Source organism: Hyla sarda, unplaced genomic scaffold (assembly GCF_029499605.1).
Source record: "Hyla sarda isolate aHylSar1 unplaced genomic scaffold, aHylSar1.hap1 scaffold_875, whole genome shotgun sequence".
Taxonomy (NCBI): Eukaryota; Metazoa; Chordata; class Amphibia; order Anura; family Hylidae; genus Hyla; species Hyla sarda.
The window spans coordinates 77,634-104,292 of NW_026610903.1; the positions used below are offsets into that span (position 1 = coordinate 77,634).

General features: G+C 46.1%; 12 non-coding genes across 12 annotated transcripts; all 12 read left to right on the plus strand.

Annotated features, from left to right (window-relative positions):
• The first annotated feature begins 1,940 nt into the window (after window positions 1-1,940).
• On the plus strand, window positions 1,941-2,131 carry LOC130348219 (U2 spliceosomal RNA). The gene has a single exon (XR_008885987.1). It is a non-coding gene; the product is annotated as a U2 spliceosomal RNA (small nuclear RNA).
• A 963-nt stretch (window positions 2,132-3,094) lies between these two features.
• Window positions 3,095-3,285, plus strand: LOC130348220 (U2 spliceosomal RNA). The gene has a single exon (XR_008885988.1). It is a non-coding gene; the product is annotated as a U2 spliceosomal RNA (small nuclear RNA).
• Window positions 3,286-4,614: 1,329 nt separating this feature from the next.
• On the plus strand, window positions 4,615-4,805 carry LOC130348221 (U2 spliceosomal RNA). The gene has a single exon (XR_008885989.1). It is a non-coding gene; the product is annotated as a U2 spliceosomal RNA (small nuclear RNA).
• Window positions 4,806-6,899: 2,094 nt separating this feature from the next.
• Window positions 6,900-7,090, plus strand: LOC130348223 (U2 spliceosomal RNA). Its single transcript, XR_008885991.1, has one exon. It is a non-coding gene; the product is annotated as a U2 spliceosomal RNA (small nuclear RNA).
• Window positions 7,091-9,167: 2,077 nt separating this feature from the next.
• LOC130348224 (U2 spliceosomal RNA) lies at window positions 9,168-9,358 on the plus strand. The gene has a single exon (XR_008885992.1). It is a non-coding gene; the product is annotated as a U2 spliceosomal RNA (small nuclear RNA).
• Window positions 9,359-11,454: 2,096 nt separating this feature from the next.
• LOC130348225 (U2 spliceosomal RNA) lies at window positions 11,455-11,645 on the plus strand. Its single transcript, XR_008885993.1, has one exon. It is a non-coding gene; the product is annotated as a U2 spliceosomal RNA (small nuclear RNA).
• A 2,088-nt stretch (window positions 11,646-13,733) lies between these two features.
• On the plus strand, window positions 13,734-13,924 carry LOC130348226 (U2 spliceosomal RNA). The gene has a single exon (XR_008885994.1). It is a non-coding gene; the product is annotated as a U2 spliceosomal RNA (small nuclear RNA).
• Window positions 13,925-16,006: 2,082 nt separating this feature from the next.
• On the plus strand, window positions 16,007-16,197 carry LOC130348227 (U2 spliceosomal RNA). The gene has a single exon (XR_008885995.1). It is a non-coding gene; the product is annotated as a U2 spliceosomal RNA (small nuclear RNA).
• A 2,096-nt stretch (window positions 16,198-18,293) lies between these two features.
• Window positions 18,294-18,484, plus strand: LOC130348229 (U2 spliceosomal RNA). The gene has a single exon (XR_008885996.1). It is a non-coding gene; the product is annotated as a U2 spliceosomal RNA (small nuclear RNA).
• A 2,093-nt stretch (window positions 18,485-20,577) lies between these two features.
• On the plus strand, window positions 20,578-20,768 carry LOC130348230 (U2 spliceosomal RNA). The gene has a single exon (XR_008885997.1). It is a non-coding gene; the product is annotated as a U2 spliceosomal RNA (small nuclear RNA).
• A 2,094-nt stretch (window positions 20,769-22,862) lies between these two features.
• On the plus strand, window positions 22,863-23,053 carry LOC130348231 (U2 spliceosomal RNA). The gene has a single exon (XR_008885998.1). It is a non-coding gene; the product is annotated as a U2 spliceosomal RNA (small nuclear RNA).
• A 2,085-nt stretch (window positions 23,054-25,138) lies between these two features.
• On the plus strand, window positions 25,139-25,329 carry LOC130348232 (U2 spliceosomal RNA). The gene has a single exon (XR_008885999.1). It is a non-coding gene; the product is annotated as a U2 spliceosomal RNA (small nuclear RNA).
• The last annotated feature ends 1,330 nt before the right edge of the window (window positions 25,330-26,659 follow it).

The following is a 26,659-nucleotide window of genomic DNA, read 5'->3' on the forward strand; positions in this document are numbered from 1 at the left end:
TGTGTCTGGCCGCTGTTGGAGCGTCCAGGCACAGGACTTCTGCTGCTGCTGACTAAATGGCCTCCTTAATTGGATCATTTGAGTAGCCAGCACACCTGTGCAGGTAGGGCATGACATGATAGGCAGCTGCCTTGATAGCGGGTGGGTGCTGAATGTTCCTAATTGACAAAATAAGATTAATGCTTATGAAGAAATATAAAATCTCATCCCTTCCCCAATATCGCGCCACACCCCTACCCCTTAATTCCCTGGTTGAACTTGATGGACATATGTCTTTTTTCGACCGTACTAACTATGTAACTATGTAACATAACATGGGGGGGGGGTCTCCTGGCTGTTCACACAGGTGTGTCATTGCTGTACATTGACCATGCATTGCTTCTGTGGTATTGCAAAGGCAAAGACAAATGCTTCCAGCCATCCATTGCACTAATGGATTGGTCATCAGCTGGCTGTCTATGTCCCGCATCAATATAGACCAAAGTACAGAGGGTTAGGCTATGCTATTGTGCACCTACCTGATGCATCAGAAGGTGCGAGGCCCTTGCTAAATTCTGTGCACAGACTTTGAGATCTATGCTTTAGACTGTATCTAAACCTGCTCCAACATGGACTGACATTCTGGCCTACTTTCAGCCGATGCGACTTGTCTGTCGCTGAACAGTCGCTTTTTATGTATTCAGCACCTATGTATAATGTTGTAAAAATGCTCTAGAAGCTAAAGTCGCAGAAATGTCACACATATTTGGCCTGCAACTTTCTGTGCGACAAATTCAGACAGGAAAAATCAGTATAAATCCTTAGAAAATTATCCCCCAGTGTCTCCATCTGCTGGCGGTATTGAATAAGCATTGCTGCACTGATGGGGTATGCATTAGACGAAAAAAAAGAAGAAAAAGAAGAATAATACGCCCAGAAAAGAGGCGAAAAGGAGAAAAACGTAAAAAAACGTGAAAAAAAAGTAAGAGGAAGAGAAGGGAAAAAAAGGTGGAAATGGGTTTAAAAGTGATTTCGGCGGAGAAATATATATATATATATATATATATATATATATATATATATATATACGCGCACACACACACATATATATAAACGTATTCTCCGTTGAGATATTGCAGCCGCTGCTGTGTCCAGGCCCAGGAGCCTTAGCACTGTGCTGTGATGTCACTCAATACCACTGACATCACTAGGTGTAAACAACATCTCTCCTTTGCTGTGTATGTGACTATGGAGCTGTTTGGTGATGTCGTCTATTATGGCCTTCATAGAAGCAACAGGAGATTGTTGCATCCATCTAGAACCCTCAGAACTACAGTGCTATGATGTCACTCACTTCCACAGGCCTTGCAGAGTGTAAACAACAACAACCCAGCTTTGTTGTGTATGTAACCATAGGGATTTGTGATGTCACCTAGAACCTTCACAGCAGCGACAGCTTTATGAGGAGCATCAGCACTGCTCTGCCTGAGCAGAACCATCACCGCCATAGGTTGTCAAATAACCCGGGTTTAACCCACACAGGTAAGTCCAATGGGGTGCAGGCATGTCCTCTATGCTTACAGCTTCCCGTGGGTGTTGGTTTGATACCGTTTGGGGACAGCCAAGGAGGCATCTGCAGGCAACAAAGGTAGGTGTGTGCTTGTGTGTGTGTTTCCTATGCAGATCCTAAGCCCAGTGTCACATGCAAGTAGGAGGAGTAAGAAGGGTTCCTGGCAAATCCGGGTTATGGATTGCATTTAAAAAGGCCCCGTGGGAGTGCAATGGGCCCCTGTCTTGCTGCTTAGCAATAATGGTATGGGTTTAGGTTCTGCTGTGTGTACTGGTGGTTGACTGCCCCCCAGCCCAGAGTGTGCATGGAAAATTGTCTGGCAGCCTCCCTGACAGCAAGCAGTGATAGTGCCCATGAAGGGGACCTTGTTGGGCCCGCCCCTTTCACGGTTATCGCTTCTCGGCCTTTTGGCTAAGATCAAGTGTAGTATCTGTTCTTATCAGTTTAATATCTGATACGTCCCCTATCTGGGGACCATATATTAAATGGATTTTTGAGAACGGGGGCCGATTTCGAAGCTTGCTTCCGTCGCCCTATGCATTGACCCGATATGGCAGTATCTTCGGGTACAGTGCACCACCCCCTTACAGGGTTAAAAAGAAAGATTCCTACTTTCATTGCTACCTGCTTGCTGGCTAGCCAGCTAGCCAGCCCTGTGGGCCTTGCTGCTGCTGCTGCTGCAGCCAAAAAACAAAAGGTGGTGCTGCTGCTGCTTCTGCTTCTGCTTGTGTCTGGCCGCTGTTGGAGCGTCCAGGCACAGGACTTCTGCTGCTGCTGACTAAATGGCCTCCTTAATTGGATCATTTGAGTAGCCAGCACACCTGTGCAGGTAGGGCATGACATGATAGGCAGCTGCCTTGATAGCGGGTGGGTGCTGAATGTTCCTAATTGACAAAATAAGATTAATGCTTATGAAGAAATATAAAATCTCATCCCTTCCCCAATATCGCGCCACACCCCTACCCCTTAATTCCCTGGTTGAACTTGATGGACATATGTCTTTTTTCGACCGTACTAACTATGTAACTATGTAACATAACATGGGGGGGGGGGGTCTCCTGGCTGTTCACACAGGTGTGTCATTGCTGTACATTGACCATGCATTGCTTCTGTTTAACCCACACAGGTAAGTCCAATGGGGTGCAGGCATGTCCTCTATGCTTACAGCTTCCCGTGGGTGTTGGTTTGATACCGTTTGGGGACAGCCAAGGAGGCATCTGCAGGCAACAAAGGTAGGTGTGTGCTTGTGTGTGTGTTTCCTATGCAGATCCTAAGCCCAGTGTCACATGCAAGTAGGAGGAGTAAGAAGGGTTCCTGGCAAATCCGGGTTATGGATTGCATTTAAAAAGGCCCCGTGGGAGTGCAATGGGCCCCTGTCTTGCTGCTTAGCAATAATGGTATGGGTTTAGGTTCTGCTGTGTGTACTGGTGGTTGACTGCCCCCCAGCCCAGAGTGTGCATGGAAAATTGTCTGGCAGCCTCCCTGACAGCAAGCAGTGATAGTGCCCATGAAGGGGACCTTGTTGGGCCCGCCCCTTTCACGGTTATCGCTTCTCGGCCTTTTGGCTAAGATCAAGTGTAGTATCTGTTCTTATCAGTTTAATATCTGATACGTCCCCTATCTGGGGACCATATATTAAATGGATTTTTGAGAACGGGGGCCGATTTCGAAGCTTGCTTCCGTCGCCCTATGCATTGACCCGATATGGCAGTATCTTCGGGTACAGTGCACCACCCCCTTACAGGGTTAAAAAGAAAGATTCCTACTTTCATTGCTACCTGCTTGCTGGCTAGCCAGCTAGCCAGCCCTGTGGGCCTTGCTGCTGCTGCTGCTGCAGCCAAAAAACAAAAGGTGGTGCTGCTGCTGCTTCTGCTTCTGCTTGTGTCTGGCCGCTGTTGGAGCGTCCAGGCACAGGACTTCTGCTGCTGCTGACTAAATGGCCTCCTTAATTGGATCATTTGAGTAGCCAGCACACCTGTGCAGGTAGGGCATGACATGATAGGCAGCTGCCTTGATAGCGGGTGGGTGCTGAATGTTCCTAATTGACAAAATAAGATTAATGCTTATGAAGAAATATAAAATCTCATCCCTTCCCCAATATCGCGCCACACCCCTACCCCTTAATTCCCTGGTTGAACTTGATGGACATATGTCTTTTTTCGACCGTACTAACTATGTAACTATGTAACATAACATGGGGGGGGGGGGGGGTCTCCTGGCTGTTCACACAGGTGTGTCATTGCTGTACATTGACCATGCATTGCTTCTGTGGTATTGCAAAGGCAAAGACAAATGCTTCCAGCCATCCATTGCACTAATGGATTGGTCATCAGCTGGCTGTCTATGTCCCGCATCAATATAGACCAAAGTACAGAGGGTTAGGCTATGCTATTGTGCACCTACCTGATGCATCAGAAGGTGCGAGGCCCTTGCTAAATTCTGTGCACAGACTTTGAGATCTATGCTTTAGACTGTATCTAAACCTGCTCCAACATGGACTGACATTCTGGCCTACTTTCAGCCGATGCGACTTGTCTGTCGCTGAACAGTCGCTTTTTATGTATTCAGCACCTATGTATAATGTTGTAAAAATGCTCTAGAAGCTAAAGTCGCAGAAATGTCACACATATTTGGCCTGCAACTTTCTGTGCGACAAATTCAGACAGGAAAAATCAGTATAAATCCTTAGAAAATTATCCCCCAGTGTCTCCATCTGCTGGCGGTATTGAATAAGCATTGCTGCACTGATGGGGTATGCATTAGACGAAAAAAAAGAAGAAAAAGAAGAATAATACGCCCAGAAAAGAGGCGAAAAGGAGAAAAACGTAAAAAAACGTGAAAAAAAAGTAAGAGGAAGAGAAGGGAAAAAAAGGTGGAAATGGGTTTAAAAGTGATTTCGGCGGAGAAATATATATATATTTAGGTTTAGGTTCTGCTGTGTGTACTGGTGGTTGACTGCCCCCCAGCCCAGAGTGTGCATGGAAAATTGTCTGGCAGCCTCCCTGACAGCAAGCAGTGATAGTGCCCATGAAGGGGACCTTGTTGGGCCCGCCCCTTTCACGGTTATCGCTTCTCGGCCTTTTGGCTAAGATCAAGTGTAGTATCTGTTCTTATCAGTTTAATATCTGATACGTCCCCTATCTGGGGACCATATATTAAATGGATTTTTGAGAACGGGGGCCGATTTCGAAGCTTGCTTCCGTCGCCCTATGCATTGACCCGATATGGCAGTATCTTCGGGTACAGTGCACCACCCCCTTACAGGGTTAAAAAGAAAGATTCCTACTTTCATTGCTACCTGCTTGCTGGCTAGCCAGCTAGCCAGCCCTGTGGGCCTTGCTGCTGCTGCTGCTGCAGCCAAAAAACAAAAGGTGGTGCTGCTGCTGCTTCTGCTTCTGCTTGTGTCTGGCCGCTGTTGGAGCGTCCAGGCACAGGACTTCTGCTGCTGCTGACTAAATGGCCTCCTTAATTGGATCATTTGAGTAGCCAGCACACTTGTGCAGGTAGGGCATGACATGATAGGCAGCTGCCTTGATAGCGGGTGGGTGCTGAATGTTCCTAATTGACAAAATAAGATTAATGCTTATGAAGAAATATAAAATCTCATCCCTTCCCCAATATCGCGCCACACCCCTACCCCTTAATTCCCTGGTTGAACTTGATGGACATATGTCTTTTTTCGACCGTACTAACTATGTAACTATGTAACATAACATGGGGGGGGGGGGGGGGGGGGGGTCTCCTGGCTGTTCACACAGGTGTGTCATTGCTGTACATTGACCATGCATTGCTTCTGTGGTATTGCAAAGGCAAAGACAAATGCTTCCAGCCATCCATTGCACTAATGGATTGGTCATCAGCTGGCTGTCTATGTCCCGCATCAATATAGACCAAAGTACAGAGGGTTAGGCTATGCTATTGTGCACCTACCTGATGCATCAGAAGGTGCGAGGCCCTTGCTAAATTCTGTGCACAAACTTTGAGATCTATGCTTTAGACTGTATCTAAACCTGCTCCAACATGGACTGACATTCTGGCCTACTTTCAGCCGATGCGACTTGTCTGTCGCTGAACAGTCGCTTTTTATGTATTCAGCACCTATGTATAATGTTGTAAAAATGCTCTAGAAGCTAAAGTCGCAGAAATGTCACACATATTTGGCCTGCAACTTTCTGTGCGACAAATTCAGACAGGAAAAATCAGTATAAATCCTTAGAAAATTATCCCCCAGTGTCTCCATCTGCTGGCGGTATTGAATAAGCATTGCTGCACTGATGGGGTATGCATTAGACGAAAAAAAAGAAGAAAAAGAAGAATAATCCGCCCAGAAAAGAGGCGAAAAGGAGAAAAACGTAAAAAAACGTGAAAAAAAAGTAAGAGGAAGAGAAGGGAAAAAAAGGTGGAAATGGGTTTAAAAGTGATTTCGGCGGAGAAATATATATATATATATATATATATATATATATATATATATATACGCGCACACACACACATATATATAAACGTATTCTCCGTTGAGATATTGCAGCCGCTGCTGTGTCCAGGCCCAGGAGCCTTAGCACTGTGCTGTGATGTCACTCAATACCACTGACATCACTAGGTGTAAACAACATCTCTCCTTTGCTGTGTATGTGACTATGGAGCTGTTTGGTGATGTCGTCTATTATGGCCTTCATAGAAGCAACAGGAGATTGTTGCATCCATCTAGAACCCTCAGAACTACAGTGCTATGATGTCACTCACTTCCACAGGCCTTGCAGAGTGTAAACAACAACAACCCAGCTTTGTTGTGTATGTAACCATAGGGATTTGTGATGTCACCTAGAACCTTCACAGCAGCGACAGCTTTATGAGGAGCATCAGCACTGCTCTGCCTGAGCAGAACCATCACCGCCATAGGTTGTCAAATAACCCGGGTTTAACCCACACAGGTAAGTCCAATGGGGTGCAGGCATGTCCTCTATGCTTACAGCTTCCCGTGGGTGTTGGTTTGATACCGTTTGGGGACAGCCAAGGAGGCATCTGCAGGCAACAAAGGTAGGTGTGTGCTTGTGTGTGTGTTTCCTATGCAGATCCTAAGCCCAGTGTCACATGCAAGTAGGAGGAGTAAGAAGGGTTCCTGGCAAATCCGGGTTATGGATTGCATTTAAAAAGGCCCCGTGGGAGTGCAATGGGCCCCTGTCTTGCTGCTTAGCAATAATGGTATGGGTTTAGGTTCTGCTGTGTGTACTGGTGGTTGACTGCCCCCCAGCCCAGAGTGTGCATGGAAAATTGTCTGGCAGCCTCCCTGACAGCAAGCAGTGATAGTGCCCATGAAGGGGACCTTGTTGGGCCCGCCCCTTTCACGGTTATCGCTTCTCGGCCTTTTGGCTAAGATCAAGTGTAGTATCTGTTCTTATCAGTTTAATATCTGATACGTCCCCTATCTGGGGACCATATATTAAATGGATTTTTGAGAACGGGGGCCGATTTCGAAGCTTGCTTCCGTCGCCCTATGCATTGACCCGATATGGCAGTATCTTCGGGTACAGTGCACCACCCCCTTACAGGGTTAAAAAGAAAGATTCCTACTTTCATTGCTACCTGCTTGCTGGCTAGCCAGCTAGCCAGCCCTGTGGGCCTTGCTGCTGCTGCTGCTGCAGCCAAAAAACAAAAGGTGGTGCTGCTGCTGCTTCTGCTTGTGTCTGGCCGCTGTTGGAGCGTCCAGGCACAGGACTTCTGCTGCTGCTGACTAAATGGCCTCCTTAATTGGATCATTTGAGTAGCCAGCACACCTGTGCAGGTAGGGCATGACATGATAGGCAGCTGCCTTGATAGCGGGTGGGTGCTGAATGTTCCTAATTGACAAAATAAGATTAATGCTTATGAAGAAATATAAAATCTCATCCCTTCCCCAATATCGCGCCACACCCCTACCCCTTAATTCCCTGGTTGAACTTGATGGACATATGTCTTTTTTCGACCGTACTAACTATGTAACTATGTAACATAACATGGGGGGGGGGGGGTCTCCTGGCTGTTCACACAGGTGTGTCATTGCTGTACATTGACCATGCATTGCTTCTGTGGTATTGCAAAGGCAAAGACAAATGCTTCCAGCCATCCATTGCACTAATGGATTGGTCATCAGCTGGCTGTCTATGTCCCGCATCAATATAGACCAAAGTACAGAGGGTTAGGCTATGCTATTGTGCACCTACCTGATGCATCAGAAGGTGCGAGGCCCTTGCTAAATTCTGTGCACAGACTTTGAGATCTATGCTTTAGACTGTATCTAAACCTGCTCCAACATGGACTGACATTCTGGCCTACTTTCAGCCGATGCGACTTGTCTGTCGCTGAACAGTCGCTTTTTATGTATTCAGCACCTATGTATAATGTTGTAAAAATGCTCTAGAAGCTAAAGTCGCAGAAATGTCACACATATTTGGCCTGCAACTTTCTGTGCGACAAATTCAGACAGGAAAAATCAGTATAAATCCTTAGAAAATTATCCCCCAGTGTCTCCATCTGCTGGCGGTATTGAATAAGCATTGCTGCACTGATGGGGTATGCATTAGACGAAAAAAAAGAAGAAAAAGAAGAATAATACGCCCAGAAAAGAGGCGAAAAGGAGAAAAACGTAAAAAAACGTGAAAAAAAAGTAAGAGGAAGAGAAGGGAAAAAAAGGTGGAAATGGGTTTAAAAGTGATTTCGGCGGAGAAATATATATATATATATATATATATATATATATATATATATACGCGCACACACACACATATATATAAACGTATTCTCCGTTGAGATATTGCAGCCGCTGCTGTGTCCAGGCCCAGGAGCCTTAGCACTGTGCTGTGATGTCACTCAATACCACTGACATCACTAGGTGTAAACAACATCTCTCCTTTGCTGTGTATGTGACTATGGAGCTGTTTGGTGATGTCGTCTATTATGGCCTTCATAGAAGCAACAGGAGATTGTTGCATCCATCTAGAACCCTCAGAACTACAGTGCTATGATGTCACTCACTTCCACAGGCCTTGCAGAGTGTAAACAACAACAACCCAGCTTTGTTGTGTATGTAACCATAGGGATTTGTGATGTCACCTAGAACCTTCACAGCAGCGACAGCTTTATGAGGAGCATCAGCACTGCTCTGCCTGAGCAGAACCATCACCGCCATAGGTTGTCAAATAACCCGGGTTTAACCCACACAGGTAAGTCCAATGGGGTGCAGGCATGTCCTCTATGCTTACAGCTTCCCGTGGGTGTTGGTTTGATACCGTTTGGGGACAGCCAAGGAGGCATCTGCAGGCAACAAAGGTAGGTGTGTGCTTGTGTGTGTGTTTCCTATGCAGATCCTAAGCCCAGTGTCACATGCAAGTAGGAGGAGTAAGAAGGGTTCCTGGCAAATCCGGGTTATGGATTGCATTTAAAAAGGCCCCGTGGGAGTGCAATGGGCCCCTGTCTTGCTGCTTAGCAATAATGGTATGGGTTTAGGTTCTGCTGTGTGTACTGGTGGTTGACTGCCCCCCAGCCCAGAGTGTGCATGGAAAATTGTCTGGCAGCCTCCCTGACAGCAAGCAGTGATAGTGCCCATGAAGGGGACCTTGTTGGGCCCGCCCCTTTCACGGTTATCGCTTCTCGGCCTTTTGGCTAAGATCAAGTGTAGTATCTGTTCTTATCAGTTTAATATCTGATACGTCCCCTATCTGGGGACCATATATTAAATGGATTTTTGAGAACGGGGGCCGATTTCGAAGCTTGCTTCCGTCGCCCTATGCATTGACCCGATATGGCAGTATCTTCGGGTACAGTGCACCACCCCCTTACAGGGTTAAAAAGAAAGATTCCTACTTTCATTGCTACCTGCTTGCTGGCTAGCCAGCTAGCCAGCCCTGTGGGCCTTGCTGCTGCTGCTGCTGCAGCCAAAAAACAAAAGGTGGTGCTGCTGCTGCTTCTGCTTCTGCTTGTGTCTGGCCGCTGTTGGAGCGTCCAGGCACAGGACTTCTGCTGCTGCTGACTAAATGGCCTCCTTAATTGGATCATTTGAGTAGCCAGCACACCTGTGCAGGTAGGGCATGACATGATAGGCAGCTGCCTTGATAGCGGGTGGGTGCTGAATGTTCCTAATTGACAAAATAAGATTAATGCTTATGAAGAAATATAAAATCTCATCCCTTCCCCAATATCGCGCCACACCCCTACCCCTTAATTCCCTGGTTGAACTTGATGGACATATGTCTTTTTTCGACCGTACTAACTATGTAACTATGTAACATAACATGGGGGGGGGGGGGGGGGGGTCTCCTGGCTGTTCACACAGGTGTGTCATTGCTGTACATTGACCATGCATTGCTTCTGTGGTATTGCAAAGGCAAAGACAAATGCTTCCAGCCATCCATTGCACTAATGGATTGGTCATCAGCTGGCTGTCTATGTCCCGCATCAATATAGACCAAAGTACAGAGGGTTAGGCTATGCTATTGTGCACCTACCTGATGCATCAGAAGGTGCGAGGCCCTTGCTAAATTCTGTGCACAGACTTTGAGATCTATGCTTTAGACTGTATCTAAACCTGCTCCAACATGGACTGACATTCTGGCCTACTTTCAGCCGATGCGACTTGTCTGTCGCTGAACAGTCGCTTTTTATGTATTCAGCACCTATGTATAATGTTGTAAAAATGCTCTAGAAGCTAAAGTCGCAGAAATGTCACACATATTTGGCCTGCAACTTTCTGTGCGACAAATTCAGACAGGAAAAATCAGTATAAATCCTTAGAAAATTATCCCCCAGTGTCTCCATCTGCTGGCGGTATTGAATAAGCATTGCTGCACTGATGGGGTATGCATTAGACGAAAAAAAAGAAGAAAAAGAAGAATAATACGCCCAGAAAAGAGGCGAAAAGGAGAAAAACGTAAAAAAACGGTGAAAAAAAAGTAAGAGGAAGAGAAGGGAAAAAAAGGTGGAAATGGGTTTAAAAGTGATTTCGGCGGAGAAATATATATATATATATATATATATATATATATATATATATATATATACGCGCACACACACACATATATATAAACGTATTCTCCGTTGAGATATTGCAGCCGCTGCTGTGTCCAGGCCCAGGAGCCTTAGCACTGTGCTGTGATGTCACTCAATACCACTGACATCACTAGGTGTAAACAACATCTCTCCTTTGCTGTGTATGTGACTATGGAGCTGTTTGGTGATGTCGTCTATTATGGCCTTCATAGAAGCAACAGGAGATTGTTGCATCCATCTAGAACCCTCAGAACTACAGTGCTATGATGTCACTCACTTCCACAGGCCTTGCAGAGTGTAAACAACAACAACCCAGCTTTGTTGTGTATGTAACCATAGGGATTTGTGATGTCACCTAGAACCTTCACAGCAGCGACAGCTTTATGAGGAGCATCAGCACTGCTCTGCCTGAGCAGAACCATCACCGCCATAGGTTGTCAAATAACCCGGGTTTAACCCACACAGGTAAGTCCAATGGGGTGCAGGCATGTCCTCTATGCTTACAGCTTCCCGTGGGTGTTGGTTTGATACCGTTTGGGGACAGCCAAGGAGGCATCTGCAGGCAACAAAGGTAGGTGTGTGCTTGTGTGTGTGTTTCCTATGCAGATCCTAAGCCCAGTGTCACATGCAAGTAGGAGGAGTAAGAAGGGTTCCTGGCAAATCCGGGTTATGGATTGCATTTAAAAAGGCCCCGTGGGAGTGCAATGGGCCCCTGTCTTGCTGCTTAGCAATAATGGTATGGGTTTAGGTTCTGCTGTGTGTACTGGTGGTTGACTGCCCCCCAGCCCAGAGTGTGCATGGAAAATTGTCTGGCAGCCTCCCTGACAGCAAGCAGTGATAGTGCCCATGAAGGGGACCTTGTTGGGCCCGCCCCTTTCACGGTTATCGCTTCTCGGCCTTTTGGCTAAGATCAAGTGTAGTATCTGTTCTTATCAGTTTAATATCTGATACGTCCCCTATCTGGGGACCATATATTAAATGGATTTTTGAGAACGGGGGCCGATTTCGAAGCTTGCTTCCGTCGCCCTATGCATTGACCCGATATGGCAGTATCTTCGGGTACAGTGCACCACCCCCTTACAGGGTTAAAAAGAAAGATTCCTACTTTCATTGCTACCTGCTTGCTGGCTAGCCAGCTAGCCAGCCCTGTGGGCCTTGCTGCTGCTGCTGCTGCAGCCAAAAAACAAAAGGTGGTGCTGCTGCTGCTTCTGCTTCTGCTTGTGTCTGGCCGCTGTTGGAGCGTCCAGGCACAGGACTTCTGCTGCTGCTGACTAAATGGCCTCCTTAATTGGATCATTTGAGTAGCCAGCACACCTGTGCAGGTAGGGCATGACATGATAGGCAGCTGCCTTGATAGCGGGTGGGTGCTGAATGTTCCTAATTGACAAAATAAGATTAATGCTTATGAAGAAATATAAAATCTCATCCCTTCCCCAATATCGCGCCACACCCCTACCCCTTAATTCCCTGGTTGAACTTGATGGACATATGTCTTTTTTCGACCGTACTAACTATGTAACTATGTAACATAACATGGGGGGGGGGTCTCCTGGCTGTTCACACAGGTGTGTCATTGCTGTACATTGACCATGCATTGCTTCTGTGGTATTGCAAAGGCAAAGACAAATGCTTCCAGCCATCCATTGCACTAATGGATTGGTCATCAGCTGGCTGTCTATGTCCCGCATCAATATAGACCAAAGTACAGAGGGTTAGGCTATGCTATTGTGCACCTACCTGATGCATCAGAAGGTGCGAGGCCCTTGCTAAATTCTGTGCACAGACTTTGAGATCTATGCTTTAGACTGTATCTAAACCTGCTCCAACATGGACTGACATTCTGGCCTACTTTCAGCCGATGCGACTTGTCTGTCGCTGAACAGTCGCTTTTTATGTATTCAGCACCTATGTATAATGTTGTAAAAATGCTCTAGAAGCTAAAGTCGCAGAAATGTCACACATATTTGGCCTGCAACTTTCTGTGCGACAAATTCAGACAGGAAAAATCAGTATAAATCCTTAGAAAATTATCCCCCAGTGTCTCCATCTGCTGGCGGTATTGAATAAGCATTGCTGCACTGATGGGGTATGCATTAGACGAAAAAAAAGAAGAAAAAGAAGAATAATACGCCCAGAAAAGAGGCGAAAAGGAGAAAAACGTAAAAAAACGTGAAAAAAAAGTAAGAGGAAGAGAAGGGAAAAAAAGGTGGAAATGGGTTTAAAAGTGATTTCGGCGGAGAAATATATATATACATATATATATATATATATATATATATATATATATATACGCGCACACACACACATATATATAAACGTATTCTCCGTTGAGATATTGCAGCCGCTGCTGTGTCCAGGCCCAGGAGCCTTAGCACTGTGCTGTGATGTCACTCAATACCACTGACATCACTAGGTGTAAACAACATCTCTCCTTTGCTGTGTATGTGACTATGGAGCTGTTTGGTGATGTCGTCTATTATGGCCTTCATAGAAGCAACAGGAGATTGTTGCATCCATCTAGAACCCTCAGAACTACAGTGCTATGATGTCACTCACTTCCACAGGCCTTGCAGAGTGTAAACAACAACAACCCAGCTTTGTTGTGTATGTAACCATAGGGATTTGTGATGTCACCTAGAACCTTCACAGCAGCGACAGCTTTATGAGGAGCATCAGCACTGCTCTGCCTGAGCAGAACCATCACCGCCATAGGTTGTCAAATAACCCGGGTTTAACCCACACAGGTAAGTCCAATGGGGTGCAGGCATGTCCTCTATGCTTACAGCTTCCCGTGGGTGTTGGTTTGATACCGTTTGGGGACAGCCAAGGAGGCATCTGCAGGCAACAAAGGTAGGTGTGTGCTTGTGTGTGTGTTTCCTATGCAGATCCTAAGCCCAGTGTCACATGCAAGTAGGAGGAGTAAGAAGGGTTCCTGGCAAATCCGGGTTATGGATTGCATTTAAAAAGGCCCCGTGGGAGTGCAATGGGCCCCTGTCTTGCTGCTTAGCAATAATGGTATGGGTTTAGGTTCTGCTGTGTGTACTGGTGGTTGACTGCCCCCCAGCCCAGAGTGTGCATGGAAAATTGTCTGGCAGCCTCCCTGACAGCAAGCAGTGATAGTGCCCATGAAGGGGACCTTGTTGGGCCCGCCCCTTTCACGGTTATCGCTTCTCGGCCTTTTGGCTAAGATCAAGTGTAGTATCTGTTCTTATCAGTTTAATATCTGATACGTCCCCTATCTGGGGACCATATATTAAATGGATTTTTGAGAACGGGGGCCGATTTCGAAGCTTGCTTCCGTCGCCCTATGCATTGACCCGATATGGCAGTATCTTCGGGTACAGTGCACCACCCCCTTACAGGGTTAAAAAGAAAGATTCCTACTTTCATTGCTACCTGCTTGCTGGCTAGCCAGCTAGCCAGCCCTGTGGGCCTTGCTGCTGCTGCTGCTGCAGCCAAAAAACAAAAGGTGGTGCTGCTGCTGCTTCTGCTTCTGCTTGTGTCTGGCCGCTGTTGGAGCGTCCAGGCACAGGACTTCTGCTGCTGCTGACTAAATGGCCTCCTTAATTGGATCATTTGAGTAGCCAGCACACCTGTGCAGGTAGGGCATGACATGATAGGCAGCTGCCTTGATAGCGGGTGGGTGCTGAATGTTCCTAATTGACAAAATAAGATTAATGCTTATGAAGAAATATAAAATCTCATCCCTTCCCCAATATCGCGCCACACCCCTACCCCTTAATTCCCTGGTTGAACTTGATGGACATATGTCTTTTTTCGACCGTACTAACTATGTAACTATGTAACATAACATGGGGGGGGGGGGTCTCCTGGCTGTTCACACAGGTGTGTCATTGCTGTACATTGACCATGCATTGCTTCTGTGGTATTGCAAAGGCAAAGACAAATGCTTCCAGCCATCCATTGCACTAATGGATTGGTCATCAGCTGGCTGTCTATGTCCCGCATCAATATAGACCAAAGTACAGAGGGTTAGGCTATGCTATTGTGCACCTACCTGATGCATCAGAAGGTGCGAGGCCCTTGCTAAATTCTGTGCACAGACTTTGAGATCTATGCTTTAGACTGTATCTAAACCTGCTCCAACATGGACTGACATTCTGGCCTACTTTCAGCCGATGCGACTTGTCTGTCGCTGAACAGTCGCTTTTTATGTATTCAGCACCTATGTATAATGTTGTAAAAATGCTCTAGAAGCTAAAGTCGCAGAAATGTCACACATATTTGGCCTGCAACTTTCTGTGCGACAAATTCAGACAGGAAAAATCAGTATAAATCCTTAGAAAATTATCCCCCAGTGTCTCCATCTGCTGGCGGTATTGAATAAGCATTGCTGCACTGATGGGGTATGCATTAGACGAAAAAAAAGAAGAAAAAGAAGAATAATCCGCCCAGAAAAGAGGCGAAAAGGAGAAAAACGTAAAAAAACGTGAAAAAAAAGTAAGAGGAAGAGAAGGGAAAAAAAGGTGGAAATGGGTTTAAAAGTGATTTCGGCGGAGAAATATATATATATATATATATATATATATATATATATATATACGCGCACACACACACATATATATAAACGTATTCTCCGTTGAGATATTGCAGCCGCTGCTGTGTCCAGGCCCAGGAGCCTTAGCACTGTGCTGTGATGTCACTCAATACCACTGACATCACTAGGTGTAAACAACATCTCTCCTTTGCTGTGTATGTGACTATGGAGCTGTTTGGTGATGTCGTCTATTATGGCCTTCATAGAAGCAACAGGAGATTGTTGCATCCATCTAGAACCCTCAGAACTACAGTGCTATGATGTCACTCACTTCCACAGGCCTTGCAGAGTGTAAACAACAACAACCCAGCTTTGTTGTGTATGTAACCATAGGGATTTGTGATGTCACCTAGAACCTTCACAGCAGCGACAGCTTTATGAGGAGCATCAGCACTGCTCTGCCTGAGCAGAACCATCACCGCCATAGGTTGTCAAATAACCCGGGTTTAACCCACACAGGTAAGTCCAATGGGGTGCAGGCATGTCCTCTATGCTTACAGCTTCCCGTGGGTGTTGGTTTGATACCGTTTGGGGACAGCCAAGGAGGCATCTGCAGGCAACAAAGGTAGGTGTGTGCTTGTGTGTGTGTTTCCTATGCAGATCCTAAGCCCAGTGTCACATGCAAGTAGGAGGAGTAAGAAGGGTTCCTGGCAAATCCGGGTTATGGATTGCATTTAAAAAGGCCCCGTGGGAGTGCAATGGGCCCCTGTCTTGCTGCTTAGCAATAATGGTATGGGTTTAGGTTCTGCTGTGTGTACTGGTGGTTGACTGCCCCCCAGCCCAGAGTGTGCATGGAAAATTGTCTGGCAGCCTCCCTGACAGCAAGCAGTGATAGTGCCCATGAAGGGGACCTTGTTGGGCCCGCCCCTTTCACGGTTATCGCTTCTCGGCCTTTTGGCTAAGATCAAGTGTAGTATCTGTTCTTATCAGTTTAATATCTGATACGTCCCCTATCTGGGGACCATATATTAAATGGATTTTTGAGAACGGGGGCCGATTTCGAAGCTTGCTTCCGTCGCCCTATGCATTGACCCGATATGGCAGTATCTTCGGGTACAGTGCACCACCCCCTTACAGGGTTAAAAAGAAAGATTCCTACTTTCATTGCTACCTGCTTGCTGGCTAGCCAGCTAGCCAGCCCTGTGGGCCTTGCTGCTGCTGCTGCTGCAGCCAAAAAACAAAAGGTGGTGCTGCTGCTGCTTCTGCTTCTGCTTGTGTCTGGCCGCTGTTGGAGCGTCCAGGCACAGGACTTCTGCTGCTGCTGACTAAATGGCCTCCTTAATTGGATCATTTGAGTAGCCAGCACACCTGTGCAGGTAGGGCATGACATGATAGGCAGCTGCCTTGATAGCGGGTGGGTGCTGAATGTTCCTAATTGACAAAATAAGATTAATGCTTATGAAGAAATATAAAATCTCATCCCTTCCCCAATATCGCGCCACACCCCTACCCCTTAATTCCCTGGTTGAACTTGATGGACATATGTCTTTTTTCGACCGTACTAACTATGTAACTATGTAACATAACATGGGGGGGGGGGGGGGGGGGGGGTCTCCTGGCTGTTCACACAGGTGTGTCATTGCTGTACATTGACCATGCATTGCTTCTGTGGTATTGCAAAGGCAAAGACAAATGCTTCCAGCCATCCATTGCACTAATGGATTGGTCATCAGCTGGCTGTCTATGTCCCGCATCAATATAGACCAAAGTACAGAGGGTTAGGCTATGCTATTGTGCACCTACCTGATGCATCAGAAGGTGCGAGGCCCTTGCTAAATTCTGTGCACAGACTTTGAGATCTATGCTTTAGACTGTATCTAAACCTGCTCCAACATGGACTGACATTCTGGCCTACTTTCAGCCGATGCGACTTGTCTGTCGCTGAACAGTCGCTTTTTATGTATTCAGCACCTATGTATAATGTTGTAAAAATGCTCTAGAAGCTAAAGTCGCAGAAATGTCACACATATTTGGCCTGCAACTTTCTGTGCGACAAATTCAGACAGGAAAAATCAGTATAAATCCTTAGAAAATTATCCCCCAGTGTCTCCATCTGCTGGCGGTATTGAATAAGCATTGCTGCACTGATGGGGTATGCATTAGACGAAAAAAAAGAAGAAAAAGAAGAATAATACGCCCAGAAAAGAGGCGAAAAGGAGAAAAACGTAAAAAAACGTGAAAAAAAAGTAAGAGGAAGAGAAGGGAAAAAAAGGTGGAAATGGGTTTAAAAGTGATTTCGGCGGAGAAATATATATATATATATATATATATATATATATATATATATATATACGCGCACACACACACATATATATAAACGTATTCTCCGTTGAGATATTGCAGCCGCTGCTGTGTCCAGGCCCAGGAGCCTTAGCACTGTGCTGTGATGTCACTCAATACCACTGACATCACTAGGTGTAAACAACATCTCTCCTTTGCTGTGTATGTGACTATGGAGCTGTTTGGTGATGTCGTCTATTATGGCCTTCATAGAAGCAACAGGAGATTGTTGCATCCATCTAGAACCCTCAGAACTACAGTGCTATGATGTCACTCACTTCCACAGGCCTTGCAGAGTGTAAACAACAACAACCCAGCTTTGTTGTGTATGTAACCATAGGGATTTGTGATGTCACCTAGAACCTTCACAGCAGCGACAGCTTTATGAGGAGCATCAGCACTGCTCTGCCTGAGCAGAACCATCACCGCCATAGGTTGTCAAATAACCCGGGTTTAACCCACACAGGTAAGTCCAATGGGGTGCAGGCATGTCCTCTATGCTTACAGCTTCCCGTGGGTGTTGGTTTGATACCGTTTGGGGACAGCCAAGGAGGCATCTGCAGGCAACAAAGGTAGGTGTGTGCTTGTGTGTGTGTTTCCTATGCAGATCCTAAGCCCAGTGTCACATGCAAGTAGGAGGAGTAAGAAGGGTTCCTGGCAAATCCGGGTTATGGATTGCATTTAAAAAGGCCCCGTGGGAGTGCAATGGGCCCCTGTCTTGCTGCTTAGCAATAATGGTATGGGTTTAGGTTCTGCTGTGTGTACTGGTGGTTGACTGCCCCCCAGCCCAGAGTGTGCATGGAAAATTGTCTGGCAGCCTCCCTGACAGCAAGCAGTGATAGTGCCCATGAAGGGGACCTTGTTGGGCCCGCCCCTTTCACGGTTATCGCTTCTCGGCCTTTTGGCTAAGATCAAGTGTAGTATCTGTTCTTATCAGTTTAATATCTGATACGTCCCCTATCTGGGGACCATATATTAAATGGATTTTTGAGAACGGGGGCCGATTTCGAAGCTTGCTTCCGTCGCCCTATGCATTGACCCGATATGGCAGTATCTTCGGGTACAGTGCACCACCCCCTTACAGGGTTAAAAAGAAAGATTCCTACTTTCATTGCTACCTGCTTGCTGGCTAGCCAGCTAGCCAGCCCTGTGGGCCTTGCTGCTGCTGCTGCTGCAGCCAAAAAACAAAAGGTGGTGCTGCTGCTGCTTCTGCTTCTGCTTGTGTCTGGCCGCTGTTGGAGCGTCCAGGCACAGGACTTCTGCTGCTGCTGACTAAATGGCCTCCTTAATTGGATCATTTGAGTAGCCAGCACACCTGTGCAGGTAGGGCATGACATGATAGGCAGCTGCCTTGATAGCAGGTGGGTGCTGAATGTTCCTAATTGACAAAATAAGATTAATGCTTATGAAGAAATATAAAATCTCATCCCTTCCCCAATATCGCGCCACACCCCTACCCCTTAATTCCCTGGTTGAACTTGATGGACATATGTCTTTTTTCGACCGTACTAACTATGTAACTATGTAACATAACATGGGGGGGGGGGGGGGGGGGTCTCCTGGCTGTTCACACAGGTGTGTCATTGCTGTACATTGACCATGCATTGCTTCTGTGGTATTGCAAAGGCAAAGACAAATGCTTCCAGCCATCCATTGCACTAATGGATTGGTCATCAGCTGGCTGTCTATGTCCCGCATCAATATAGACCAAAGTACAGAGGGTTAGGCTATGCTATTGTGCACCTACCTGATGCATCAGAAGGTGCGAGGCCCTTGCTAAATTCTGTGCACAGACTTTGAGATCTATGCTTTAGACTGTATCTAAACCTGCTCCAACATGGACTGACATTCTGGCCTACTTTCAGCCGATGCGACTTGTCTGTCGCTGAACAGTCGCTTTTTATGTATTCAGCACCTATGTATAATGTTGTAAAAATGCTCTAGAAGCTAAAGTCGCAGAAATGTCACACATATTTGGCCTGCAACTTTCTGTGCGACAAATTCAGACAGGAAAAATCAGTATAAATCCTTAGAAAATTATCCCCCAGTGTCTCCATCTGCTGGCGGTATTGAATAAGCATTGCTGCACTGATGGGGTATGCATTAGACGAAAAAAAAGAAGAAAAAGAAGAATAATACGCCCAGAAAAGAGGCGAAAAGGAGAAAAACGTAAAAAAACGTGAAAAAAAAGTAAGAGGAAGAGAAGGGAAAAAAAGGTGGAAATGGGTTTAAAAGTGATTTCGGCGGAGAAATATATATATATATATATATATATATATATATATATATATATATACGCGCACACACACACATATATATAAACGTATTCTCCGTTGAGATATTGCAGCCGCTGCTGTGTCCAGGCCCAGGAGCCTTAGCACTGTGCTGTGATGTCACTCAATACCACTGACATCACTAGGTGTAAACAACATCTCTACTTTGCTGTGTATGTGACTATGGAGCTGTTTGGTGATGTCGTCTATTATGGCCTTCATAGAAGCAACAGGAGATTGTTGCATCCATCTAGAACCCTCAGAACTACAGTGCTATGATGTCACTCACTTCCACAGGCCTTGCAGAGTGTAAACAACAACAACCCAGCTTTGTTGTGTATGTAACCATAGGGATTTGTGATGTCACCTAGAACCTTCACAGCAGCGACAGCTTTATGAGGAGCATCAGCACTGCTCTGCCTGAGCAGAACCATCACCGCCATAGGTTGTCAAATAACCCGGGTTTAACCCACACAGGTAAGTCCAATGGGGTGCAGGCATGTCCTCTATGCTTACAGCTTCCCGTGGGTGTTGGTTTGATACCGTTTGGGGACAGCCAAGGAGGCATCTGCAGGCAACAAAGGTAGGTGTGTGCTTGTGTGTGTGTTTCCTATGCAGATCCTAAGCCCAGTGTCACATGCAAGTAGGAGGAGTAAGAAGGGTTCCTGGCAAATCCGGGTTATGGATTGCATTTAAAAAGGCCCCGTGGGAGTGCAATGGGCCCCTGTCTTGCTGCTTAGCAATAATGGTATGGGTTTAGGTTCTGCTGTGTGTACTGGTGGTTGACTGCCCCCCAGCCCAGAGTGTGCATGGAAAATTGTCTGGCAGCCTCCCTGACAGCAAGCAGTGATAGTGCCCATGAAGGGGACCTTGTTGGGCCCGCCCCTTTCACGGTTATCGCTTCTCGGCCTTTTGGCTAAGATCAAGTGTAGTATCTGTTCTTATCAGTTTAATATCTGATACGTCCCCTATCTGGGGACCATATATTAAATGGATTTTTGAGAACGGGGGCCGATTTCGAAGCTTGCTTCCGTCGCCCTATGCATTGACCCGATATGGCAGTATCTTCGGGTACAGTGCACCACCCCCTTACAGGGTTAAAAAGAAAGATTCCTACTTTCATTGCTACCTGCTTGCTGGCTAGCCAGCTAGCCAGCCCTGTGGGCCTTGCTGCTGCTGCTGCTGCAGCCAAAAAACAAAAGGTGGTGCTGCTGCTGCTTCTGCTTCTGCTTGTGTCTGGCCGCTGTTGGAGCGTCCAGGCACAGGACTTCTGCTGCTGCTGACTAAATGGCCTCCTTAATTGGATCATTTGAGTAGCCAGCACACCTGTGCAGGTAGGGCATGACATGATAGGCAGCTGCCTTGATAGCGGGTGGGTGCTGAATGTTCCTAATTGACAAAATAAGATTAATGCTTATGAAGAAATATAAAATCTCATCCCTTCCCCAATATCGCGCCACACCCCTACCCCTTAATTCCCTGGTTGAACTTGATGGACATATGTCTTTTTTCGACCGTACTAACTATGTAACTATGTAACATAACATGGGGGGGGGGGGGGGGGGGGTCTCCTGGCTGTTCACACAGGTGTGTCATTGCTGTACATTGACCATGCATTGCTTCTGTGGTATTGCAAAGGCAAAGACAAATGCTTCCAGCCATCCATTGCACTAATGGATTGGTCATCAGCTGGCTGTCTATGTCCCGCATCAATATAGACCAAAGTACAGAGGGTTAGGCTATGCTATTGTGCACCTACCTGATGCATCAGAAGGTGCGAGGCCCTTGCTAAATTCTGTGCACAGACTTTGAGATCTATGCTTTAGACTGTATCTAAACCTGCTCCAACATGGACTGACATTCTGGCCTACTTTCAGCCGATGCGACTTGTCTGTCGCTGAACAGTCGCTTTTTATGTATTCAGCACCTATGTATAATGTTGTAAAAATGCTCTAGAAGCTAAAGTCGCAGAAATGTCACACATATTTGGCCTGCAACTTTCTGTGCGACAAATTCAGACAGGAAAAATCAGTATAAATCCTTAGAAAATTATCCCCCAGTGTCTCCATCTGCTGGCGGTATTGAATAAGCATTGCTGCACTGATGGGGTATGCATTAGACGAAAAAAAAGAAGAAAAAGAAGAATAATACGCCCAGAAAAGAGGCGAAAAGGAGAAAAACGTAAAAAAACGTGAAAAAAAAGTAAGAGGAAGAGAAGGGAAAAAAAGGTGGAAATGGGTTTAAAAGTGATTTCGGCGGAGAAATATATATATATATATATATATATATATATATATATATATATATACGCGCACACACACACATATATATAAACGTATTCTCCGTTGAGATATTGCAGCCGCTGCTGTGTCCAGGCCCAGGAGCCTTAGCACTGTGCTGTGATGTCACTCAATACCACTGACATCACTAGGTGTAAACAACATCTCTCCTTTGCTGTGTATGTGACTATGGAGCTGTTTGGTGATGTCGTCTATTATGGCCTTCATAGAAGCAACAGGAGATTGTTGCATCCATCTAGAACCCTCAGAACTACAGTGCTATGATGTCACTCACTTCCACAGGCCTTGCAGAGTGTAAACAACAACAACCCAGCTTTGTTGTGTATGTAACCATAGGGATTTGTGATGTCACCTAGAACCTTCACAGCAGCGACAGCTTTATGAGGAGCATCAGCACTGCTCTGCCTGAGCAGAACCATCACCGCCATAGGTTGTCAAATAACCCGGGTTTAACCCACACAGGTAAGTCCAATGGGGTGCAGGCATGTCCTCTATGCTTACAGCTTCCCGTGGGTGTTGGTTTGATACCGTTTGGGGACAGCCAAGGAGGCATCTGCAGGCAACAAAGGTAGGTGTGTGCTTGTGTGTGTGTTTCCTATGCAGATCCTAAGCCCAGTGTCACATGCAAGTAGGAGGAGTAAGAAGGGTTCCTGGCAAATCCGGGTTATGGATTGCATTTAAAAAGGCCCCGTGGGAGTGCAATGGGCCCCTGTCTTGCTGCTTAGCAATAATGGTATGGGTTTAGGTTCTGCTGTGTGTACTGGTGGTTGACTGCCCCCCAGCCCAGAGTGTGCATGGAAAATTGTCTGGCAGCCTCCCTGACAGCAAGCAGTGATAGTGCCCATGAAGGGGACCTTGTTGGGCCCGCCCCTTTCACGGTTATCGCTTCTCGGCCTTTTGGCTAAGATCAAGTGTAGTATCTGTTCTTATCAGTTTAATATCTGATACGTCCCCTATCTGGGGACCATATATTAAATGGATTTTTGAGAACGGGGGCCGATTTCGAAGCTTGCTTCCGTCGCCCTATGCATTGACCCGATATGGCAGTATCTTCGGGTACAGTGCACCACCCCCTTACAGGGTTAAAAAGAAAGATTCCTACTTTCATTGCTACCTGCTTGCTGGCTAGCCAGCTAGCCAGCCCTGTGGGCCTTGCTGCTGCTGCTGCTGCAGCCAAAAAACAAAAGGTGGTGCTGCTGCTGCTTCTGCTTCTGCTTGTGTCTGGCCGCTGTTGGAGCGTCCAGGCACAGGACTTCTGCTGCTGCTGACTAAATGGCCTCCTTAATTGGATCATTTGAGTAGCCAGCACACCTGTGCAGGTAGGGCATGACATGATAGGCAGCTGCCTTGATAGCGGGTGGGTGCTGAATGTTCCTAATTGACAAAATAAGATTAATGCTTATGAAGAAATATAAAATCTCATCCCTTCCCCAATATCGCGCCACACCCCTACCCCTTAATTCCCTGGTTGAACTTGATGGACATATGTCTTTTTTCGACCGTACTAACTATGTAACTATGTAACATAACATGGGGGGGGGGGTCTCCTGGCTGTTCACACAGGTGTGTCATTGCTGTACATTGACCATGCATTGCTTCTGTGGTATTGCAAAGGCAAAGACAAATGCTTCCAGCCATCCATTGCACTAATGGATTGGTCATCAGCTGGCTGTCTATGTCCCGCATCAATATAGACCAAAGTACAGAGGGTTAGGCTATGCTATTGTGCACCTACCTGATGCATCAGAAGGTGCGAGGCCCTTGCTAAATTCTGTGCACAGACTTTGAGATCTATGCTTTAGACTGTATCTAAACCTGCTCCAACATGGACTGACATTCTGGCCTACTTTCAGCCGATGCGACTTGTCTGTCGCTGAACAGTCGCTTTTTATGTATTCAGCACCTATGTATAATGTTGTAAAAATGCTCTAGAAGCTAAAGTCGCAGAAATGTCACACATATTTGGCCTGCAACTTTCTGTGCGACAAATTCAGACAGGAAAAATCAGTATAAATCCTTAGAAAATTATCCCCCAGTGTCTCCATCTGCTGGCGGTATTGAATAAGCATTGCTGCACTGATGGGGTATGCATTAGACGAAAAAAAAGAAGAAAAAGAAGAATAATACGCCCAGAAAAGAGGCGAAAAGGAGAAAAACGTAAAAAAACGTGAAAAAAAAGTAAGAGGAAGAGAAGGGAAAAAAAGGTGGAAATGGGTTTAAAAGTGATTTCGGCGGAGAAATATATATATATATATATATATATATATATATATATATATATATACGCGCACACACACACATATATATAAACGTATTCTCCGTTGAGATATTGCAGCCGCTGCTGTGTCCAGGCCCAGGAGCCTTAGCACTGTGCTGTGATGTCACTCAATACCACTGACATCACTAGGTGTAAACAACATCTCTCCTTTGCTGTGTATGTGACTATGGAGCTGTTTGGTGATGTCGTCTATTATGGCCTTCATAGAAGCAACAGGAGATTGTTGCATCCATCTAGAACCCTCAGAACTACAGTGCTATGATGTCACTCACTTCCACAGGCCTTGCAGAGTGTAAACAACAACAACCCAGCTTTGTTGTGTATGTAACCATAGGGATTTGTGATGTCACCTAGAACCTTCACAGCAGCGACAGCTTTATGAGGAGCATCAGCACTGCTCTGCCTGAGCAGAACCATCACCGCCATAGGTTGTCAAATAACCCGGGTTTAACCCACACAGGTAAGTCCAATGGGGTGCAGGCATGTCCTCTATGCTTACAGCTTCCCGTGGGTGTTGGTTTGATACCGTTTGGGGACAGCCAAGGAGGCATCTGCAGGCAACAAAGGTAGGTGTGTGCTTGTGTGTGTGTTTCCTATGCAGATCCTAAGCCCAGTGTCACATGCAAGTAGGAGGAGTAAGAAGGGTTCCTGGCAAATCCGGGTTATGGATTGCATTTAAAAAGGCCCCGTGGGAGTGCAATGGGCCCCTGTCTTGCTGCTTAGCAATAATGGTATGGGTTTAGGTTCTGCTGTGTGTACTGGTGGTTGACTGCCCCCCAGCCCAGAGTGTGCATGGAAAATTGTCTGGCAGCCTCCCTGACAGCAAGCAGTGATAGTGCCCATGAAGGGGACCTTGTTGGGCCCGCCCCTTTCACGGTTATCGCTTCTCGGCCTTTTGGCTAAGATCAAGTGTAGTATCTGTTCTTATCAGTTTAATATCTGATACGTCCCCTATCTGGGGACCATATATTAAATGGATTTTTGAGAACGGGGGCCGATTTCGAAGCTTGCTTCCGTCGCCCTATGCATTGACCCGATATGGCAGTATCTTCGGGTACAGTGCACCACCCCCTTACAGGGTTAAAAAGAAAGATTCCTACTTTCATTGCTACCTGCTTGCTGGCTAGCCAGCTAGCCAGCCCTGTGGGCCTTGCTGCTGCTGCTGCTGCAGCCAAAAAACAAAAGGTGGTGCTGCTGCTGCTTCTGCTTCTGCTTGTGTCTGGCCGCTGTTGGAGCGTCCAGGCACAGGACTTCTGCTGCTGCTGACTAAATGGCCTCCTTAATTGGATCATTTGAGTAGCCAGCACACCTGTGCAGGTAGGGCATGACATGATAGGCAGCTGCCTTGATAGCGGGTGGGTGCTGAATGTTCCTAATTGACAAAATAAGATTAATGCTTATGAAGAAATATAAAATCTCATCCCTTCCCCAATATCGCGCCACACCCCTACCCCTTAATTCCCTGGTTGAACTTGATGGACATATGTCTTTTTTCGACCGTACTAACTATGTAACTATGTAACATAACATGGGGGGGGGGGTCTCCTGGCTGTTCACACAGGTGTGTCATTGCTGTACATTGACCATGCATTGCTTCTGTGGTATTGCAAAGGCAAAGACAAATGCTTCCAGCCATCCATTGCACTAATGGATTGGTCATCAGCTGGCTGTCTATGTCCCGCATCAATATAGACCAAAGTACAGAGGGTTAGGCTATGCTATTGTGCACCTACCTGATGCATCAGAAGGTGCGAGGCCCTTGCTAAATTCTGTGCACAGACTTTGAGATCTATGCTTTAGACTGTATCTAAACCTGCTCCAACATGGACTGACATTCTGGCCTACTTTCAGCCGATGCGACTTGTCTGTCGCTGAACAGTCGCTTTTTATGTATTCAGCACCTATGTATAATGTTGTAAAAATGCTCTAGAAGCTAAAGTCGCAGAAATGTCACACATATTTGGCCTGCAACTTTCTGTGCGACAAATTCAGACAGGAAAAATCAGTATAAATCCTTAGAAAATTATCCCCCAGTGTCTCCATCTGCTGGCGGTATTGAATAAGCATTGCTGCACTGATGGGGTATGCATTAGACGAAAAAAAAGAAGAAAAAGAAGAATAATACGCCCAGAAAAGAGGCGAAAAGGAGAAAAACGTAAAAAAACGTGAAAAAAAAGTAAGAGGAAGAGAAGGGAAAAAAAGGTGGAAATGGGTTTAAAAGTGATTTCGGCGGAGAAATATATATATATATATATATATATATATATATATATATATATATACGCGCACACACACACATATATATAAACGTATTCTCCGTTGAGATATTGCAGCCGCTGCTGTGTCCAGGCCCAGGAGCCTTAGCACTGTGCTGTGATGTCACTCAATACCACTGACATT